Raw genomic sequence first — 21,310 nt, 5'->3', positions numbered from 1 at the left:
TGAGTTGAGAAAAGCACTCTGTGGTGAATAAGTAGGATGCTCGGAATGTGAGTAGTAACTTTGAACCACTGCAAACCACTTAAAATGAACTATGAAACTCTGTTTTTCACATTTTAAAAGCTATAATCAGGTACAGAACATTTAGATACTAATTAGGAGTATATTTTTTGCTACATATCACCAGTCCTTGTGTTTGTATGTTGTAGTGGTGGCAAGGAATTGAAAATTGCAGGAGAAGAGGATATATTGAATGTTTAATGGGCCACACTAAAAAAAACAAAACAAAGAGTGGCTCTGATCTGGAGCTACCAATAGTCGTTCCAAATGCAGTAAGGACCCTTTGCTGTGTTAATGGAGGTTGATGAAGTGATCAAGAATCTATAGTCACTTAGCACAAGGTAGCGGAGAGAGATTAGAAGAGGCTCAGGAGGCACCATGGGCTGAATTGGTATTTAAAAAGACATTTGAGGACATAAAACATGCCTTTAAAATCTGGTTATTTCCATTTGGAATGGCGTCAGTAAAATTAATCAGGTCAATTAATGCCTAAAAATATTCAAATGTCAAAATGGGTGACATAACTTTTCACTCTAGAGCAGGAGTGGGCAAACCTTTTAGCTCGCGGGCCACATATGGTCCTAAAATTTGCCTGAAGGGCCGGACAGAACACAAGACATGACATGTTAGGAGCTCGGCTGCATTATATTCCTATTTACGCTTATGTAGGAAGTGCGCTACAACATTGCCGATTCAAAGACACATTAAAGATTATCAGAAGTGCTCCACTGCATCCCACAGGCGAAGGTGAATTGAGAGCGATCAGGTTTTATTGAGAAACAGAGCCCACACCACAAAATCACACGCATGCACACCTACATGTGCAATAGAACTAGACTCTTAATACGTTCCATGCGTTAAGACTTACAACATAACGTCTATATAATTTTTGTCTTTGATTTTTATCAACTTAAACAGGAAGCAGTGCAGCCTTATATCTTGAACATCACTGCTTCACTCATGGTCCGAATAACTCCTGTAAGAACACTTTCCCATAAAGCATTGTGGCCAACATAATATGCCGCACCTCAATGTATATATAGTGCGCCATCTACTGGGAAACGCTGGAAATGCATGACAAATAAAACATCAACAAGGTTTATAAATGTAATTTATTCCAGTTCGGCGGGCCGGATTAAAAGGTTTAAAGGGCCGCATACGGCCCCCGGGCCGTAGTTTGCCCACCCGTGGTTTAGGGCGTCCTGTGTTTTTGTAGCAGGTCTTCAGGTGTCAGTGCGGCGCGAATCTAGCGTTGACGCTCTACACGTGCGTCCAGGGTGTCGGCGTCAGAAGTAGTGAAAATGCTGAACTTTTCACGACTTTTTTCTAGACCAGGACTAAACTAGGACTAAACCGGTATCATTAGTGGAGTATACATATATATACATCTCAGCCACCGAGCTGATCACCTCCGCTGATAGCTTTATGTAATAAATAAATTAAAGTCACTCTCTCAGTCTGGTCTGCCATCATTCTGGGAAAAGACCGGGATTGGGGAGTTGTTTCCAGGGCAACGGACGTGCATCAAGTATTTTCTCCTATTTGTCCATGGCATCCAAGACACGCGTCGGGGGCATCTGAACTTCAACGCAAAGACATCCAAATACATGCATCTACGGTGTTTTTTGACACTGTCGTCTGAATGCATCATAGTGCCATACTGTGAAACATTCCAGGCAAAGCAAAAAAAATCACCATGAGATATGCAGGTGGGGTACCCTCCACCAGAAAAGTTAATGATATAGTAGCTGATATTGAGGCCAAAATAAATCAGCTGTGTGCTACCTGAATTTGATTATAACGCATTTTATTTCATCCACTAATCAGGGGGTGTGTGTTGGCATGCTAGTTGTTGTTAACGCCCCATCATTGCAAAATTCTGCTCTGGTGTCAAAAACTTGTCAAAAGATGTTTGGAATGCATAAGATAAGTGAGGAACAACTTTGGACCACTGCAAACTAAAATAATGTACTGAGCCTTTATATTAAATGAAATGAATATTGGAAGCACGAAGTAGAAATAACCTCTTACTGAAACAAGTATATACATCTATTTGAAACAGAGATATCACAAAATGAAATCTTCACAATAAAATAAATAAGTGTGTCTCTTCCATTCCCCCAAGAAAACCACACTATTTAAATTGAATCGTGTTTGGTTAGAGAAACATAAATAATGACGTGTCACCCAAATGACTGTAATTTTGAACCATTTGTAGAATTTTGGCACAAACTTTGACTCCTAATCTGGTTTTGGCTTTCAGAAGTTGCCAGTGCACATTTGGCTTGGTTTGGAGGGGGGGTGGACTGGAGCCAGCATGAACAGAGAGGCAGCTCTATTTAGTAGATCTTGTGCCAGTTTTCACACATGGGACAAAAGCAGTGCTCCGCTGTGGACTAGAGTGTCACTCTGCAGGGACTTTGACTGGCCCTGACTGTCATGTTCAACTGATACAATAGAGATACCAAAACAGGGCAGAGCGGGGAGGAGAGGGCAGGAATTGTGCTTTTATAACTATACTGACAGGGATGGGAAAATGTATTTAGTTACAGATTACTGAATACCCAAACATGGTCCAATCAGTTTTACTTTTACACTGAGTTGCATTATATTATAATCAAAAGTACAGATGGTCATCAAGCTTTCTCCATGTTATCCTCAGCCTGAGCAGGTACCTCGGCTCACAGGCTCCACACAGCTCCACCCGCTCACTGCTTATGCTGTTTACTCTACGGATGTAACTCCCAGTGCGTGCGATTCCTGTGCGCCCACCCTCCATCATCCCAGGAGACCGACCAGGAGGGACAGAGGGAGAGAGAAAGGGAAAATACAAAGATGAAGAGAGAGAGCGGTAAGGAGGGAGAGATGGAGTTTAAGAGATGGGAGGAGAGGAGAGAGTGAGAGAAAGAGACAGGGGAAACGGGGAGAAGATCAGAGGAAAGCAGAGATGGAGATAGAGGGAGGATGAGGAACAGAAGAGAGAGGATGAGAGAGGAAAGAGAGGAAGTACGTGTCTGGAGGAGGGCCAGCACACACACAGAGGCACAGAGGCTGTTTATTATCAATACCAACTGGTGGTGCAGATGTGTGCTCCCAAACTGTTCACTACGGGGGTTTATTTCCATCAATACACACACATTTAACACGAAACGCAATTGTCAAAATAACAAATGAAGGTTCAAAGGTAGGGTGACCATATTTTCATTTGTGAAAACCCGGACACTTTAAAGGAGGTGGGAGGTGGGCCTCGACATTGAGCTACACTCGTCCCTGCTATATCGCGGTTCACCTTTCGTGGTCTCGCCGTTTCGCGGATTTTCTTTGTCTTTTCTTTTTTTTTAACACACGCGTGGGGCAGGACTAAACCAGGACTAATCTTGGACTTAAGAGAGAGAACACCGAGCAGTTTGTCCGCAAAGCGAGATCGGGCAATTGCCGTGTTATCTCCGTGAGGTGTGGAGCTGAGTCGGTCCTTTCTCCTGCGGTTACCTCTGAGCCCGCCCCGACAGTGAGTCCTGTTTCAGTTCTGGTTTAGTCCTAGTTCAGTCCTCGAATCAGTCTTAGGTTAGTCCTGGGTTAATCCTAGTTTAGTCTTAGTTCAGTCCATTGCGTAGGCAGTGCAAAAGTTTGACATAATCTCGGGTTAACGGGCAGGTGCGGTGTTGTACTGGGGGTCTCCAAAAATGGACCCTTGCAGGACTCTGCGCTGTAGGCTCCATTACGGAATAAATGAATCTTTGGTCTTAAGTTTTAAGAAGGATGCAAAAAGAATTGTAACTGTCCTGTCTGAAAAAAGTATATAAAGTTTGTGCTGAGGGGTTTTACAGACTTAAAACAGATAATAATTGTAAAATAAAAAGTTGACTATGCGGATTTTACCTATCGCATGTTATTTTTAGAACGTAACCCCCACAATAAACAAGAGACCACTGTACTCTCACTTCGCAACCTGTGCAGTGGTCTCCTGCTTGTCCCGAACGGGCTGGAAAACGAAGAATTTCTTGTACAAGTCATTGCTTATATGCGCATTTGCGTTTCGGTATGTTGCAGACTGACCGAGTGTTTGTGTTTGCTCGCTCCTTCTGAGTCACAGAGCTACGAGAGACGCCCAGTTTAATGCCCCCAATGAACGGTAATGAAAACCCGGACATTTGCATCACTTAAAAAAAAAACAAAACTCGGATGCCCTGGACAGGACGCAAAATACGGACATGTCCGGGGAAAAACGGACGTTTGGTCACCCTATTCAAAGGTGGAATTAGTTCAACTTTGTCTATTTATATACTTCACTTTGCACGTAATTAACATACAATCAGCATCACACCCCCCCAGGGAGTATTAGTGACATAGTATCAGTACAATGCTTGACAATTTCTTATCAGTCTGCTTTTATTTACACTGGTGAACTCCACTGGACACTATAATAATAAAGGCATTCTCTAAAGACAGGGTAAATACTATAATCTGCTACAATTACAATAACTGCGGCCGTTATGATAGTATTTTAACCAACAGCTAAAACATGTAAATTTTGTACTTTTATTTATTTATTTGGTTTGTGTTTTCCCATTTATTGTGGGGTGTGAGTGATCGGTGGTGGTCAGGTTGGTCGATGGAGCAGATTGTTAGTGTGGACAGCTGTGGTTGTATCATTTTAAAGGGCCAGTATTATGCTATTTTCTGATCTGTGTTATAATGGTTCCTCATGAAAAACATACCCGGAGTTGTGGAGTTATGTTTTGTTTCATTCACACATGTTTAACACACAAATCTGCATATTTAGGTTGAGTTCTTCTCTCATACGGAAAAGACCTTGTGATGTCATGTGGTAATACATACATTTGCAGCCTTGGAATTAACAATCTTCACCAAATTAAAGGGAAAAAGTAGCTGTTAACCTGAAAACTACCACTTCATGAAATCACAAGTTAGAACTGAGCATTTGGAGCTTTGAAGACTAGGATTACACAAACACGTGTGACTGAAACAAAACACAACTCAGGGTATGTTTTGAGGAGATAACAACATTATAACCTGGCTTAAAGCTCACAAGAGTCAATTTTGCATAAAAAACTACCTTTAAAAGAGAATGAAGTAAGCACAAGAGAGTATCGTTTAAAGCTACCATCTGTCAGTTGCTAGTATTTTTTTTGTAATAGTTTAGTGTATTGCTATTAGTTTCTTGAAACCATACATTGCATATAAACTTAAGGTTTGATTAAATTGTGAATCTTTCTGTTAGCGATGTGTACAAGAACAGAGAACTGCAACAACAGCCTTTAAATTACCTTTACAATGGCCACTGTGATCAGCTACGTCCGGTCAAAGGCAAATCCTATAAACACCCTCTTTGAAGTTGACAACAAAATTAGAGACTTCTATAAAAACCCGGTAAAGGTGTGTTGTGGATAATGAAGCAGACCTCGCCTTGACATATCCCAACGCAGTCGGTACTTTCACAACTCTTTCATGTTTTTTTAGACTTCAAACAAGGCTAATTTCAACCTCATTACCAGTAAAAAGCAACAATTACCAACTCCTGTACCGCATTTGTTCTGTGTGCTGATGGTGCGTTCACATACATTAAAACATGGGATTTAGTAGGACACAAAACTGGGCTATATCCTCAGATGATCTATGCACAAGCTGTACAAGTAAACAGCGATAATGGAGCAATCATAGCAGAAATAATCCTCCAGAAATGAGAGCTTCAATGGGTTTTAGCTGCCATTTTGTTGGATGAGACTCCGAGCAATTTTATTTCAGCTCCAGGCCAGTGCTCAATAATAATGTGTTTTTATAATACAGATGGTTTAAATGTATCATAACTGCTGGTGGCTAATGCGAGACGTGTTTGGGCTGATGCACAAATCTAAATGTTAACACAATCCAAATGTACAAGTTTATTGAAAAGTGTCCATATAAAATGAGTCATTGAGCAACTCGGAATGATCCTTATTTTGACGGCCCTGTACCATGCATGTAGGCCTATTTGAGCAAAAGCCCCATACAGATTTACTGTTTACTGTATAAGCAGCTCTCGAGGTCAAAATGGTTTTTCTTTTGCTATGGATCCTACCTGGAGGACAGAGGGATTACACAGACAGATTAATGAGTCCAAATTGGCTGTATGCATGCACAAATTATTATCAAATCATTTTATATTTCAGATAGACATAATCTAGATTATTGTTACAAATGTGAAAAGTTAATATGTGATCTTTGCTTCAATTTAAGATAAGTTTGTGGACTTTGATGTGGAGTTCAAAAACAAAATCCACAGCAATCCAAAAAGCCACAGCAGCAGGAAAGTTTTGGATATTGGTATCAGCTCAATAATAATAAAAATTAGGAGGCTCAGATTGCATAAGGTAAGTGAGGAATCACTCTGGACCACTACAAACCATTTAAAATAAAGTAGTTAGTAAAGATCAGACACAGTCCTTTGAAGTATAAAACTGAACTGGTTAAGAGATGCATAGAGCATCAGAGGCCAATACTAGAGAGCTAAAGTGTGATTAAAAATGTATCTGTTGGAATCATGTATTTAACTCTATGTTGATTTCTAAGCAACATCAACTCAAAGGCTTAAACTTGTGAAACTGCTTTTAACTGATCCAATGTAACATTATGCACTGGCAATTACAACTGATCAAACACTACGTTTTCACTCTGATCTCTTTGCGGGCATGGTGCAAAGCAATAAAAGCTAAAGCTGTTATCCGCTAATATTTAACTGTGGTAAAAACTGACAATACAAAAATTGTTTCAGTTTACAGAATCCAGAATGAGTCTAAAAGTTACAACTTGCAACAAAATCATAATGGAATAGTATGTTAGTTTGCTTGCAGCATAAACAAAGTCACTTTTTAACACAAGATGACATAAGATTGATCTATTTCTTGATTTCAGTCAGAAAGGTTTACGAGCCTTTTCTTTTCACCCGTTAAATGGAACATCTTATTAATATCAAACATTCTTTCTATAGGTGGGAAATAAACCATATAAAAAATAATTCCAAGACCTTCTAGAGGAAACATTTTTGAGGAATAAAACAAACTTAAACATGCTATATAGGTATGTTTAGTCCCATATAGAGTGGAACTAGTCAAGCAAAACAATTACATCTCTATGGAGGCACACATATTATGCTCTATCTACTAGATTAAGTAAAATTTACTCCTCAGAGCTTTAACCCATGTTATAATGTTGTTACCTTATTAAAAACATACTCGCATGTATGTTTTGTTTCATTCACACATGTTTGAGGATTACTTTATTAGTCTGTTTACATCTCCAAAGCTCAAAATATTCTATTCCACCTTGTGATGTCGTGAAGTATAGTTTTCAAGTTAACAGTTACCTTTTACATTTTGTTCTGTACAGATCGGCAATTCCAGGGTTGAAATGATCCAAATGATTCTAGTGAAGGTGTATGGAGTTTAAAAACACAGTGGAGCACTTCCTGTATTACCACATGACATCATGACGTGGAACAGAGTGTTTTTAGTCTGAGAGAACTCCTAAATATGCCTAAACATGCAGGATTTGAGTGTTAAACATATGTGAGGGAAACAAAACACAACTCCAGGTATGTTAATGATGAGGAAACAACATTATAACATAGATCAGAACATAGTGTAAGTCGGTCTCTTTAAGATAAAGTCCCCTAACCTGAAACAACCTTGACACCATCCACATCCAGTGACACATCTTATATTTTGACTTTAAAGTTGTTTGTGACTTTAGCTGTGATCAGTATTAGCCTAATAGACTTTGGCTGTGATGTTCCACCCTGCTGCAGCCCTGTGTTTGTGTGTGTGTGTTTGTGCTTGCATGTGTGTGTGTGAGTGAGGATCAGAGGGAGCCCACAACAGCTGTCTCCATGCAGGTAAGTCCACGGGGAGCTCCTCCATATGTCAACCCGCTCACAAAGCATCCACCGTGTTTTACAGCGTTGGACAGCGCACTCTGATGGGTCAACAGTTGGGTTAAAAAGATGTGACAAACGGCCACAAAATACTGATTAAATACAGTACATTCTTTAATGAAACCAAACCACAGTCAAGTAATGCAGATAAATAAGTCATTTTTATTTTCCAAAGTGCAGCGCTGGTTCAGCTGGTTTTATAGACGCAACAGCTGTTCAGGAGCATTGCGTTCGCTGAGGGAATAGAGGACCTGTTAATATTTAATGACTTGGATGAGTTGGTAAACAAGCTCTATTATATTGTATGTCATATGTCTCATGATGTTTAGCCAATACTTATATTTAATGAGCAAAATATTTTCTACTTACAGTTATCCCTATGTTAAAGGTCCTATTACGCAGAATTGACTGTGGTGAGCTTTGAAATATGTTACAATCTTGATATTTCATCAAAAACGTACGTTCAGTTGAGTTTTGTTTCATTCGAACATGTTTGAATAATCCTGCATTATGAGTTTGTCTACAGCCATGTCCCAAATCGAAGGCTACAGTCTTGCGTGTCTGTTTTGTCAACATTCTAAAAACATCCATTTATATACCAAGGTTTATCATGCATGGATAACGCGTTCACGAATATTTTCTTAACAAATGTTTATAACTTTCACATGCAGAGTGATGCTGAGAGAACTCTGTAGTTCATATGATTAACTGAGATTCAGGAGCAGGACCACGCCTCAACCATCCCCTCCTCTCACCAGCAAACCACAACTCACCTCGACCACACCTCTAATTTTCCAGAAGCCTATATGTAGCAGCCTTTCCCATCATCCCATTTTGTCTCTGTTAACTCGACCCCACCCTCCTACGCCCTATTTTGTTCATTTTTCAGTCATAAGACCCCTACGCCTTACGGCTGGGCTAATTGAAGATTGAGATTGAGCCCCCACTTAGAGTCTCAACCCTGCCATCTCTGCCCAGCTTCGTACATTTTCAGTAAACTTCTTCTCTCTATGTTGTTGTTGACGTGGTCCTAGCTAGTGAAGCATTCTTAAAACCATAAATTCCTTCTTAAGTGACAGTTAAGAAGGGATGGGGGCCAGGACAGGGGTGCATAAGTCCGGGCATGGGGTGACGGGGGTGTTGAGTCCAGCGCAGTGACCAAGCGCAGGGCTGTGACAGAGGCCTATATGGAGAGCACTGTAGCTGGGACAGACTGAGGCTCGCTCCAGCCTTTAAAAAGTCTGTTAGACTCCAATAGAGTCTGACTATAGTAATACGTTTTTAGAAAATAATTAAAAATATATATATAACTCACAATCATGGAGGAATTAGAATTTGGAGGAATTTGAATTTTTCATTACATTATCAGAGTAATAACATTCTAAATACAAAACAGTAGAATTTTTGTGGGGGCCTATTGAAGCAGCAGCTCTACTCCAGTTTCTCCTGTGTGTAATTAAGGTAAGCATCAAACTTGACTGGAAACTTAATAGACAGTAACTGTTGTATTGATTTGTAGTGGTTGATGGGGAATTGCTTGAAATACGTTATGTAAGCTGGTTCTTGGATAATGTAAAATAATGGAAATTGTGACTAACATTAATGCAGATGTTCAACATTTGTGGAACTTCTTTCATATAGTTGATACTGAGATGTCTTAAAAGTTAAACAAATGGTCCAAATATACAGCATAAATTGAAAAAAAAAAAAAGCTATGCAGAGTTTCTAAAGTTCGGAGTAAATGCAAAGGTCATCTGTCACAAACAAACATTCAGAGTGAGGAAAGGTGCTCTTTGACATGCCTGTATAAGTTTGAAAGGTTAAGTCAGACAAGTTCAGATCAAAGCTGAGGGCAACGTACCTTGGGCTGCAACCATTACTTTGCCAATCTGTTCATTTTGTGATATGTATGGATGATAAATTGTTTATCAACCATATCAAATGGTTTGTGAATTTTGGTTTATGTACACACCAGATAACCACTACACCAAGCTCTTAAAATTGTATTATTCACATACTACATATACTGGGGGATGGTAAGCTACTGCAGAAGTTACAGCTACCATAGGAATGAAGGACCAACGGAAGCAAGGCTGCCAATCTGCGCCATTAGTCCCAGCTCTTTGCCCATAACAATCCCACACACCACTTTTCTACTTGGAAATTGCTGCTGAAACTGCTCCTCCAGCATGGCACTTTGTATTGCCAGTAGAATCCCATTCCAGTACTAACCAGGCCTTGCGATCATATATTAAAGGGCCCATGTCATGCAAAATCAACTTTTTAGCGCTTTCTACCTTCTAAGAGTGATGTGTGGGCCTTGTATATGTCGCTGAAGTGGTTTTTAGATTGGTTCGGCATTTTTTTATCAAATTGTAGCGTATTTCTGCCACCCTCCCATGTGACAACAAACATGAATAATGTCTTAAACTGTCATAAAGATGAACACCTAAACCAAAGGGACAGCATAATCTAATTGTTCTACACTGCAGTGTACACGATATAATAAGTTTATCTACTAGCGTTTATTGATACTTTACCAATCAGTAATGTTCAGTTGATGTCGACGCGATGCTTGCGCTTTGTACACCTCAAAGTCCTCGTCCGATTCAGGGTCCAAAACATAAGGTTGAACGTGCTGTATTGCCATGATGAATAAAAGTTTATTCCTACCACTATCAGACCACTAAACAGGGCATGACTGAAGGGCTGTACACAGGGTGCACGCCTGTCTCCCCCTCCATCCCTGAGATGGGCGGAGGAAGGGCGGCTCACTCAGAGCCTACGTTACATTTGGAGGGCGGAGCCTGTGTTTTCTCAGGATGGGAAGAGGGATGAGCAATAGTCGGCCTTTCATAGTTCCTGGTCTGTGACTGCCTCCAAGAAATCTGTAAGATTTCATAACTATTGTGTAATGGATGTTCCAAAACCCAAATTGTGCTTGTATATGTGCAGAAGATACAATGTGCAAAGAGTTATTTTGCATGACATGGGCCCTTTAATAAGCATGTATGCCCATAAACAAATTACACTCCATTTGCAACTAAAAACTATTTCAAATATCCTATAATTTCCCATTTTTGTTGAGTCACTAAATGCGTCTCTCCTGCCTTAAGCTGATCTTAAACAATACATCGTCCTGTCTGAGCTGAATTTCACCTCCATTATTCATGTACAATCACCATGCACCACTGCATACCACTGCACCTTTTTCCTGCATCTATCTCCACACAAACCAGTGTCAAAGTGTGGATAGGGCCAGATATCAAGAAGTCAAATTATCAGGTACCATCATCTCTCCCAGGGCATTATAAATATGGCGTTTATCTAGCGGCGCCATCCACAAACCCCGGTCTAATATATTCTCATTTGACAGCAGGCAAAGTGATGAATCTCTCCTTGGAACGTTTCAGACGAGGTAACTACAACTTGGAGGAGCAACAACCGGATTTGAATAATGCATGAGGTGACAAAATGGTGCACCAATTACCCAGCACATTTACAGCAGTGGCACAGTCCTGCGATGGCATAACTGTGGAGATGGATGTGGGATCAGAGTTAGTTTTTATAAGAAAAAAGATACGGCGTGGATTTGACTGGTTATAAACTGGTGTATTTTTACACTCGGATTGAGATGGGAAGCAGGGTAGGTTATGAGCTTAGTATTTACAAGAATGAGCCACTGGTGTATATTGTGCATTGTGACATAGGTAGAGACATAGGTGGGAGAGTTTGAAAAACAAAAAGCAACAGTTCTCTTTTCCACCTGCAGCTGAACTTATTTCTGACATCTTCAAGTTGCATCACCTAGTCCTCAATTTCAAGGAGGCTATCATGTTACTACTGTATCCACCACTGCCCTGGAGTAGGCTGATGAATGCAAAATTGACAATCTGCACCATCTGTCCCTTCAGCTACCACCAATCACTCACTCACTCACAATCACAGACAAAGTGGGTGAAATGCCTTGCCTAAGGACACAATATCAGTATGCACTGCCCTACAACAGCACCTGCAATACCAGTGATCTGCCATCCCTGTCCTAACCAAGTCCACCCCTGCCCGGCTCTTGTTGAATAAATGTGTGCAAAATAGCATTCCCCAACTGTTTCCATTCATGTTTGGATACTGGAAGATTGAGAAGCTGGGAACTCTGTATAAACATATACTATTTACTGTATAACTGGAACATTTTGATTTGTGATTTAAAATACAGAGTTAATTGCATGTTCATATAATCCACTCCTGGGACGGTATGATCATAAGATATCCATTAATAGAGTTGACCAAACCTTGACTTTGGTTCCTTTTTTGAGTCAGATGTCCTTCTTTGCATAATGTTGATATTAAATGGCATATCTGACAAATGCATGTGATGCATAGGACATGAGTTTGAAATATGAATGCCTCTGTCCCAAAGACTATAATCAGTGTATTTGCAGATGTGCATAATCATTTCATGTAGATTTAGAAAGCATTAGTGACAAATATATTAATGAGATACTTTCCTGGACACTTGCAGGAAGAGTTAATACTACATGATTATATGGTAGTTGTTGCCTTGAGAAGGAAGTGCATTTGGAAATCCAGATACTGGTGTGCAGCTGAGCAGATGATTAATCTATTATAATTTGTTTCAACAAAGCCACTTCAGTCTTAGCTGGAACACAGGTAAGTGTATATGAAAAGAACCTGGCCAAGTTCCATTTAATTTACAATCTCTTCATTTATTTAACAGTTGTTATTGCACAAACAAAGTTTAAGTGCATTGGTATTTACTTCACAGGATAAAACATTAATTAAAGAGCACTTTCATACTCACTCGTGCCTGACTCCCTGTCAGGGAGCACTGCACTCTGACACCGGAGGGGGACAAAAATGAAAAGTGAAACAAGAAAATAATTTTTGTCAAAACCTTTAGGCAAAACAGTGGAGGTGGCATGCCCAAGCCACTGCAGACCACCGCTGACAGCTGGAAAATGAATTTGGGAATTACAATCTAAGCCTACAGTGCACGATGTGGGCTAAAGAAAATACACATATCACTGTTGTTGGAGACTGTGCATACAATCCCAGGCTGGATCAAAGACGGGACAACAGAACAGACCAGCACACGACAAGTTTGAAGACTGCTGGTCGCACAGTAATGCTACAAGCAGACAGCAGTGTTGGAGGGTTGGCTTAAACCGGGGGTATCTTACTTCTTTGCGGTAGAACACTTAGTATATTTAGATCACCATGTTACCTACCTTTACCTTTTACTGCTGTCAAAATGCTAAGCTCACAGAAAACAACATATTAACATGTTTTATAAGTTTCATTTTTGTTTTTGATGCTCTGAATCTCCCTTACAACAACACAACACAATCACCATGCATCCTGCTAGTGAATCTACTGAACATCACAGAAAGTTTCTGTGTACAGTTTTGTATCATCTTTTTTCTATTTATGTAGAATTGTCGTGTGGAAGTTCAGTGCCACAGAGGGGCACATAAAAGCACCATCGGCCATAGACTTGCCACCCTGGGTACACAGTGACGAAGTAGAAGTCAAACATTAGTCAAACATTTTTATTTTATTTTCTGCATATTGAGATGAAAAGATATATAACCAAATTTTATTTCTTGCTGTCTTGCAGTTGTGTTTTAATTTGGCCTTTGTGATAACGTTTGTTTTTGCATGTGTCTTTATAGTTGAGGAAACTATTACTAATATAATCAACAATAATTTTAATTGTCATTCCAATTAATCATTGCAGCCTGAGGTCAATGGACAATTTTTCTTGTCTTATCCAACACACATTTGTACAGTGAGCTGAAGTCTGTGAACTCACCTCACCTTTTGCATCGAAGTGGCCATGAAACTCAAAAAATAGCAACAAAAATAGACATTATACAAACTGTGTAATATGAAAAATGACTATATTGCAGAATAATGCATGCACTTGTTGTCTTGACGACCCAAACAGTACTTTTGCCAAAGAGAAAGATTAATCTCTTCCATTTAATATTTCCCGGTGAGAGACAGATGGGTGCAGTTGTCCCCCATTTATTCATCTGAACTCAAACTCTACCAACTCAGAAAAACAAATACCATATACTTGCACTTTACTGCAGCTCTACACCACAGACAGGGATATCTGGCTTTCTGATTGGCTGTTTACCAAAAAGAGGAATCGTATTGCACGCCTCATTGTATGCACATTTGCAAACGCACTGTCACTGTTTACGAATATATATCAGAGAACAAAAACAATTATGGCTCCATTGTCTTGCCGTTCAGTCATTGAGGGAATAAACAAAGAAAGCCCATGAATATGTATATCATTGCACTTGTTGACTTGATTGAATTGGAGCGGTGCCCAGTTATTTGGGTCCAAGCTATTCCTAATAATGTGCAAACAATCGGTATAATGCACAATGCAGACTGTGCCCAGAATTCATGGAACTGGCTCACTTGAAACAACAATATTAGTTCAGTCTCAAAATGTAATATGTTTCAGAATATGTCTTTGTATTGTTTTGGGTGGCACAACAATCTGAACATTTTAGAGGTTGAAATAACAAGTAATGACACAGTAATTTTAACTTTAGTAATGAGAAAAATAGAGCTAGTGGAGATGTCATTGCTTTGTCTGGATTGTTTCAGAGTATCCTATTAAGCCTTTCTATCTTCATGGAAACTAGACAAGACCAAGTTACAGCTCAGATCTGAATGACAGTTTTTCGAGGTATTTTTTAGCTCTAAAACCACCTGTAATTGAATAAATGTAAGTTAGAGCCATTTAATGTCATTCTATGAAACATTCCAGGCAAAGCAATGACAGATCCATAGAACTACAAGAAGGTGATGGACCCCCAACCTAAAAGAAACATAGTGCACCTTTAAATGGTTTGCAGTTTCACATTTATTCCTCACTTACTGTATGCATTGTGAGCATCCTAATTAGTCACCTTGATGAGTTTATAAGCACGTTTCACAACTCTCAGTGGGCAGTGTGTAGTTTTGCTGTCACGGAAATACTAACAACATCTAGCATGCTGACACACTTTCTGATTATGGGGCAATAAAATGGTTTCTAATTAGATGCAGACGGCACACAGCGGACTTATTTTGCCCTGAAGAACTGTTTATACAATGTATCTCCACTGGGGCAAGACTAATTTTGCTCAAATATATGGGAACATTTCAGTTATAAAGCTTTTAACTGGAGGATATGGAGGCTCAGCTGTTCATCGGTACATTTCTGCAGTCACACAAGAAGAATAGTAATACACTACTGTTCTTTTAGGGTTGTACATGTAAATAAGCATATGGCGTTACTACTGAGTTCTTAACCAAAATGCTATAGTCTCATATTCTCATTAACGTACAGTATAATTGAAGTGGAATTTAGTTTCATTGACAAAGGTCAAACCTGATTACTCAAAGGTTTGAATGATCAGGTTTATAAGTTAGTCTTGGTGCAGCTCTTTAAAGGGTCTGTGTTTTACTGTTTTATTCTGATCTATGTTATGTTGTTTCCTCATCACCTCATACCTGGAGTTGTGTTTTGCTTCATTTACACATTTAACACACAAATTCTGCATATTTAGACTACGTCCACATGAGTATGCTCCTGGATTTTATTTTATTTTATTTATTTATTTTTGCCAGGTTGACAAAAATTTGCATCCACACGTGTCGGATCAATACTTACGTCAAGGCGACAACAGAGCACTGAGTGAAAACGATGTAATACATATGCCACACCTATATGTGGTGCTGTTAGCAATGATAATAATATTTAATAATACATAGCTCATCACCGTTTTTTTAAACTTTAAGGTAATTTAGCCTATTTTAGATGTAGCCCAGAAATATAGCCATTTTGTTTTGCAAAAGTTAAACATAAGTTTTCATTTTTAGCCAGATTTAGATGAGAATTATTAGAATAACTTGGTCTCAAAATCTAACAGTTTAATTACCTGTGCATAATCTTTGTTATTAATCCATGTGCGTAATCTGTGTGGTGCATATTGTTAGCATTAGCGTTAGCAGTGTATCTTGGCTGCCGGGTGTGGGCTACACTGTCCCATTTGGCAACGACCTTGCGGTCGGTGGAGGGTAGTTCGAGGGCTGCGACCGGGTCGCGTTGTCATCATTTTCCATAACCTGCAGTTTGCTTGTTCACACGACGTCGGCGTTCTCAGATTTCTCCACTCTGGAACCCGTTTTCAAAAAATACAGTTTTCGCCCACCCAAAACGCCAGCTCCATGTGGACAAAAGGCTAAAACGAATAAAAACTTCACCATTTCAACCAAAAAAGCTGTCATGTGGACAGGCCCTTTGGCTTCTATCAAAGAGAAAAACTGCTGTGTGGTAATACAGGAAATGATCCACTGTGTGTTTAAACTCAATACACCTTCACTAGCACCATTTGGATTTTAGCCCTGGAATTGTCTATTGCTACTCAAATAAGATAGGAAGGATTACTCAAACATGCGAAAAAACAAAACAAAACAAAACAATAAAACACAAGGTATGTTTCTTTCTGATGAGGTAACAACATTATAATTAAAAAAGTCAAAGAGTCAATTTTGCATAATATAGGACCTTTAACCGATTACAACCCATGAAATCTCTTCCAAATATTTCAATTCCCATAATTCATATAATGAAATAACCTATAATGTTATTTCCATTTGCCGAGTTCCCACTTTGCTGAGAGCTAAAACAAGCTCCATCTGATTGTGTCTAAACTCTTCCAGCAGGTAGATAGCACTTTGCTGAGCTGGAACAGTTTGTAGTTGTGGCAGCCGTTTTGGTTTTTATTCCGCGGACCATCAGCAAACTGCCTGTGGAGTCCTGAGAAGACAACGTGATGCATTTTACAAAGAGGACGGGCTGAGGTGGCTCCAGGACACTGTGAAAAGGGGAGATGTGGAGACTGCATCTTTTCTACTACAAACTTTTCTCTGCACGAAAACAACTTAAGTAAACAAATGATGTGCCCCTTACAAGTTCAATTTGAGCTTTTAAGTTTAACCCAAGATAGTTTTGGCCCTATATGGATTTTATTAAGCAGGAGGTAGGAATTAGAGAGACAACGAAGTAATATTTGGAAAGTCACAAAGCTTAGTTCTTGACATTTTCTGGTGAGGCACTTCTGTGTTCTGTTTGAATGCAGGAGGGTCTGGGAGTAATAATGATTTACACTTGTAATGTGCTTAAAAGACTTGTCAAAGCCTCTCAAAGAACGACTCTGGAGTCATTATTTGTTTACGCTATTTACTCTCTATTCATTGCACTATTGTAGCCACAGCTTCCTTGGGGTAGACACGCTTCTCAATTAATCAATCAATGCTTCTCAATTATTTTCTATCACTGCCCCCCTAGGAAGAAGAAACCATTTCGCAACCCCACTTCACAGAGCCACTACCTTACGTGGACAAATCGCACCCTCACCTTCAGTAGCCTAGCCAGGCTGGCGCCACCCAGTGCTTCCACTCAATTTAATTTCTCTCCAGGAATTGAAATACACTTGATGGTTTGCAAGAACTCCGGAAGTTGTTGCCCACGCACCGGCCAATCAGCAAAGAGCTGTGAAGCCATGACTGGATCCCTTTTGTGGTACAGCACAACATTAAACAGAGCGGTCGAGATGGATGTAGATGAAGCCATACATTCTATGTTGGCAACGATTCCAGAGATCGAGGATTTAAAGCTGGAACAAAGAGAATGTTTTGTGAATTTTATCAAGGGGAAAGACGTTATTGTCCTTCTTCCTATGAGATTTGGGAAAAAGCTTAATATACTAGTTAGCCCTGTTAGCGATGCATTACATACGTCACGACCAAATAGCAGCAATTGGTTAAATAAAAAAAGTACTCGCCTACCGTCGAGCGAACAAATCCTAATGCTGCAAGGTCAGACGGTTTCCAGGAAGTGAAACCAGCTGAATAATCAGTAGCATACATACAAGAGCAAACATTTTACTCACATCTCCGTCCGCTGTCCGCTCCTGTGTCCTCCTTGTTTTTAAAGATGACATCCGTGTTATAGTTCCAGGCATCCAGCATGACAGAAACCATGTCTAATGCTGCAGCAGTATCAGCTCTGCTATTTAGTACGCCACCTTATATGATGCCAACAGTGCTCGCTGGTTTACTGAAGTAGCATTCATAAAGCGGGATGATTGTTGGCGATATACAGCACGTTTTTGCTGAAACAACTCAAGTGGCTTATCAGTGTGATTGAGTAATGTCTTTAAGCGACGCCGTACTATATTTGGCTTCATGCTGTTCGCTGCCAACATTTTTAGACACAGTAAACACACCGGCCTTTCCTTGTTTCTCACCATACCCACAGTGATGTCGAGGCCTACATACACTTTATATACAGTTTGTTCACTTCATATCTCCTGCTCTGTGCTGTGTGTGTGTATGCTCGGCACAAAAAAAAACAAAAAAAGCACTATAGCGCTAATATTCCCTGTGCACACTGTGACAATGCGAGCGTCACTGCTAACTATTGTAGTGGTTGTGCAATTACGCTTTATTCTAGTAAAACAAAAACAAAAAAAGCATGTTCCCAGAGGTCACCCCCTGGCATCGCCCCACTATTTGCGAAGGACTGGGGTAGATTGACCGAAGTGGGGCTGCTTTTCGACGCCTTTCCGAGAACCACCATCACTCATACACACACAGCATTAATACAGGCAATGTGGGTGAAAGGTCTTGCTTAAGGACACAATGTCAGGATTCTGGTGCTCCAACTGAGCCAATGTCTCACCTAGTTTCCTAGTTTATTTCTTTGCTTGTTGCTCATTTGCTTTTTTCTCAGTCCTGTGCATTACTATTAGGAACCTTGTGTTACTCAGTCCGGTGTTATCACCCACATTTCAGATGTCGATAAACTGGCACAGTCTTATCAGCAGTGACTTAGTCCGATGTCTAATTCATTTTTACACCACAGCCTAAGACAAAAGACAGAGTACAATGTGAGCTCATTGTCATTGGTCTGTGATGGTCAGCGTGGAGCCTCAGAGCTTGTAATGAATTAACATCACTTTATGCTGACGATCATGACATGGCTTGTTTATTTGCTCCTGTGATTTACTACGGCACAGTGTTGGAGATGACTGCTGCATAAATCTTATTATAGTGTAATGAAAAGCCAGTCACAGCCCAAGCTCAGGGGTTTATGGGCACACTATTACAGCTCTTAGGGGAGCAGGGCTAACTGTGGACTGCACTGACAGGTACACTGGTATATGGTCCAGCTTCAACCAACAACACATAATAGAAAATGGTGCAAACTACAAGAAAAACAGATTGGATTTTTAAGACATGGTGTGCAAAAACAAGTGCCTGTCTGTGTCTAAACCTCAGATATAACAAATGCTTGACATGTTGATATGCAAGTTTCTTTTAATCTACACAAACTTCTTTATTTCAAAAGAATATGGAGTCTGGCTTATATAATTATCAATTAGAGGAGAATGCAAACATAATTGTGCACCAATTTGATCCTTCTGGAGTATAGTTTGAGTCGCATTGCTAAACAATTTCTACAATCTACTGATTTATTTTCTTTTTCACTGTATTCAAGAAATATTTCCACTACTACTACTTACTATTCATTTGCAATGTCAACAAAAACAGTCATAAAATACAGGCTTTCAAGGAGGATATAGTATTTCACTTTTCACTATAGTATTTCACTGATTCAGAAATCAGACTGAGATATACTTTGCCACGTTTCTAGTGAGGGGTCCATGAAGATGTAATTTGTCTGAAATGTTCCACAGTATGGCAGTAAACATGCATTTATAGTCACTGGTGCTAAAACGAGTATTTCTACAATATAATTGTACTTATCTGTACACAGCTGAATACAAATGTACTTCATTTAGCATTGCATTGCCATAGTGTTTTCTTTTTTTGTGACATGTTTGCGCACCTTACACTTTTTTACAAATCCTGATTGAAAAGATTCTTCTTACGGAGTACGTGAGGTTGAGGCAATTGCAGCTTTTCTTTTTGCTGATGTGGAACAGGCACTGCTTGGCTTCCCTCCTACAACATTAATTAACACTATAGCTCATGATGGATGACCTCAGCTTTTGCTACCTAGATCCCATTCATCAAGACACGTAGGAGGATACCACCAAAATCTTTTTTTATTTCTCTGTGTTCCTTTGTTCCACAGACAGAATGGTGTTTTCTGTCTTTTGTAATCACAGTTTTGAGATGATATCCTGTCAAAACTGCAACAAAGCCGGTTGTTTTACATTCGTGTGGCTTATCAGGAGACATTTGATTCATCACAGACTATAAATCTCTTTCTCAGTGTGCTGTGGAGTTCATTCATCTACAACTTATTTTCAGGCGCAGAGAATTTGTCTTTGAAACTTGGGGAATAAGGAGTGGTTTATTATTAAACTTTTCCAGCGTGTTTTGACATATCTGTTTGACTGTAACTAATGGGTTTAATCACTCACACTGGCTTTGTTAAACCGTGGCATTTTGGATTATGACATAATGAAAAATACGGTCTGAAAATTGCTTTTTATATACCCATACTTTTGGTTAGATTTGGTGTGCTCTCTGTAAACATAAGCCAGTTGAGGGAAAGTACACATACTATGCATTTTATTATTTTAATCATGCTACAACATTGTGCCCTCATCAAAAACATCCCTGGGGCTGTATTCCTTTTGTTCACGTTTGTTCACGGGGTCCTTTACCCAGTTAAAGGTGCATCATGTAACTTTTCGGATGCTGTTCTGTAACCTTCTTGATTCTATGGAAATGTTGTTGCTCAGCCTAGAATGTTCAGTATGACATTTAACAGGTCCATCTTACATTTATTCAGTTACAGGGTTTTTTATTGCTTTTATTATTGGCTACTTAGAAAAACAGGCATTGTAACTGTGAGCAGGGTCCACAGATCTGACTTTTAACTTGGTCTGTTTTAAACTTCATGAAGATAGAAAGGGTTTAATGCCACACTGTGAAACATTCCAGCCCACACTTTTTCAGAATGCCAGCTACTTATAAAATGACCAAGTCAAAATGATCTACTACAAAGCCAAGCAAACTGATCCTCTTTTTTGGATCCTCACCCCCAGTTTGAGAGCCCCTTCTTTAAGAGAACTTCCACTGGCACTTTATAGAAAACTGTGAAAAAAGTGAAGAAACCTGTTTCTTCAAGTTCCTAACTGGAGTTTCATTCTCTTACAGTTTTTTTCGCAGTGGTATTTAGCCTCTGCACATCATGACAAAAACAGATGTATTTGAGCACTTTTATTAGGCAAACTTCAACCTCATGTCGCAGTA

This window comes from Boleophthalmus pectinirostris, unplaced genomic scaffold (assembly GCF_026225935.1).
Source record: "Boleophthalmus pectinirostris isolate CB_2022bp ecotype Guang Dong unplaced genomic scaffold, ASM2622593v1 HiC_scaffold_22, whole genome shotgun sequence".
Taxonomy (NCBI): Eukaryota; Metazoa; Chordata; class Actinopteri; order Gobiiformes; family Gobiidae; genus Boleophthalmus; species Boleophthalmus pectinirostris.
The sequence above is the reverse complement of the archived record's forward strand: the minus strand, read 5'-3'. Positions refer to the sequence as shown.